At 34.1% G+C, this 2,500-nt stretch overlaps 1 protein-coding gene across 1 annotated transcript in view; it reads right to left on the minus strand.

Moving 5' to 3' along the window:
* Positions 1-2,500, minus strand: part of LOC119597939 (teneurin-a-like) — a 322,308-nt gene that overhangs the window by 36,505 nt on the left and 283,303 nt on the right. The window lies entirely within an intron of this gene.

A 2,500-nucleotide genomic window follows, 5' to 3' on the forward strand; every position in this document is an offset into this window, starting at 1 on the left:
AAATAAGTCACCTAATCCTCCTAAGTTAATAAGTCACCTAGATCCTCCTAAGTTAAAGAAGTCACCTAGATCCTCCTAAGTTAAATAAGTCACCTAGATCCTCCTAAGTTAAATAAGTCACCTTGATCCTCCTAAGTTAAATAAGTCACCTAGATCCTCGTAAGTTAAATAAGTCACCTAGATCCTCCTAAGTTAAATAAGTCACCTAGATCCTCCTAAGTTAAATAAGTCACCTAGATCCTCCTAAGTTAAATAAGTCACCTAGATCCTCCTAAGTTAAATAAGTCACCTAGATCCTCCTAAGTTAAATAAGTCACCTAGATCCTCCAAGTTAAATAAGTCACCTAGATCCTCCCAAGTTAAATAAGTCACCTAGATCCTCCTAAGTTAAATAAGTCACCTAGATCCTCCTAAGTTATAAGTCACCTAGATCCTCCTAAGTTATAAGTCACCTAGATCCTCCTAAGTTAAATAAGTCACCTAGATCCTCCCAAGTTAAATAAGTCACCTAGATCCTCCTAAGTTAAATAAGATCCTCCCAATTAAATAAGTCACCTAATCCTCCCAAATTAAAGAAGTCACCTATATCCTCCTAAGTTAAATAAGATCCTCCCAAGTTAAAGAAGTCACCTAGATCCTCCTAAGCTAAATAAGTCACCTAGATCCTCCTAAGTTAAATAAGTCACCTAGATCCTCCTAAGTTAAATAAGTCACCTAGATCCTCCCAAGTTAAATAAGTCACCTAGATCCTCCTAAGTTAAATAAGTCACCTAGATCCTCCTAAGTTAAATAAGTCACCTAGATCCTCCTAAGTTAAATAAGTCACCTAAATCCTCCCAAGTTAAATAAGTCACCTAGATCCTCCCAAGTTAAATAAGTCACCTAGATCCTCCTAAGTTAAATAAGTCACCAAGATCCTCCCAAGTTAAATAAGTCACCTAGATCCTCCCAAGTTAAATAAGTCACCTAGATCCTCCCAAGTTAAATAAGTCACCTAGATCATCCTAAGTTAAAAAAGTCACCTAAATCCTCCTAAGTTAAATAAGTCACCTAGATCCTCCTAAGTTAAAAAAGTCACCTAAATCCTCCCAAGTTAAATAAGTCACCTAGATCCTCCTAAGTTAAATAAGCCACCTAGATCCTCCTAAGTTAAATAAGTCACCTAGATCCTCCTAAGTTAAATAAGTCACCTAGATCCTCCTAAATTATAAGTCACCTAGATCATCCTAAGTTAAATAAGTCACCTATATCCTCCTAAGTTATAAGCCACCTAGATTCTCCTAACTTAAATAAGTTACCTAGATCCTCCCAAGTTAATCTAAAAGAATATTTCATCACATATCTCTCAATAAAAAAAAACTAATTCATAATTACAGAATACTGTAACAGAGTGATGAAACAAGATAATAAATAGCACTATGGCAAAATATAACACAGCATGGCAATATACTGTAGCAGTATATTGAACACCACTGTATGAGGGAGCGATCCTGTAACCGTATGCTGTTATGTCACTGTAACACCATCAGGTGGAATTCCAGTGTATTAAGCTGATATCATGGCTTAAAAAATCGCAAATATCACAACGTGAAAAATAGTAATTTTGAAACTAAACCTCAATGAAAGCTCGCTATGAAATATAAAAGCAAAACATCAATACATAATTTTTCAAAATACCGCATTTGCGGATAAACAACACACAAAACACATTAAAATGCAACAATCACACGATCAAAAACGTCAAATATCATCCTCCATTTGTTATATTACGCCAACAGAAAAAAATAGAGCTAAAAAGGGGAAATAAAAGTATTGTTAAAACCGCGGATACCATTTAACTTGATGCAGCACACGGCAACAGTATGTCAATGCTGGGTCGGAAATCCGTAGATTTTTATGACTTTATTACAATGCTTTCACGTTGATAAATCAGAACACATTATGGTTTATAAAATATAATGTGTAATATGTGCAATTCCCCAAAATCTACATCGATTTGTTTGTAATCCCTGCATAAATATATATATTTTTTTTTTCTTACAATTACAGTGAAGCATTTTCATAGTAATAGTTCACCGAATTGAACCGAGCATTATAAGGAATATATCATTCTAAAAGAGAATTTGTTATACACATATAAAATCATTTCTTTCATCCTTATATAAAGAATATAATCACTCCATTATTCACTGCACTAAACTAGAGATAAACAGACGATGCATTTAACGTAATCAGATTTAAACTAAGTATCATATAAAAGTTTCTTTCTTTCGTCATCGGCTTTTAAAGGGTAAGAAGTGTACCCAAGCTCATATTATCTATTTAACCACAGAATAAAAGACTCAGTGTTCTAAAATAATGAATGACGTCTGCCCGAGGAATGTACACACTTTTCGTGCATTCCATCATGATAGCTGGACAAGTCACGCCATGTGTACATTAGCGAGACTGCAGGTTACTAAAAAAAAGGTAGAAAAAAAAAGAATATATGCATTATAGT

This window comes from Penaeus monodon, chromosome 40 (genome assembly GCF_015228065.2).
Source record: "Penaeus monodon isolate SGIC_2016 chromosome 40, NSTDA_Pmon_1, whole genome shotgun sequence".
NCBI lineage: Eukaryota > Metazoa > Arthropoda > Malacostraca > Decapoda > Penaeidae > Penaeus > Penaeus monodon.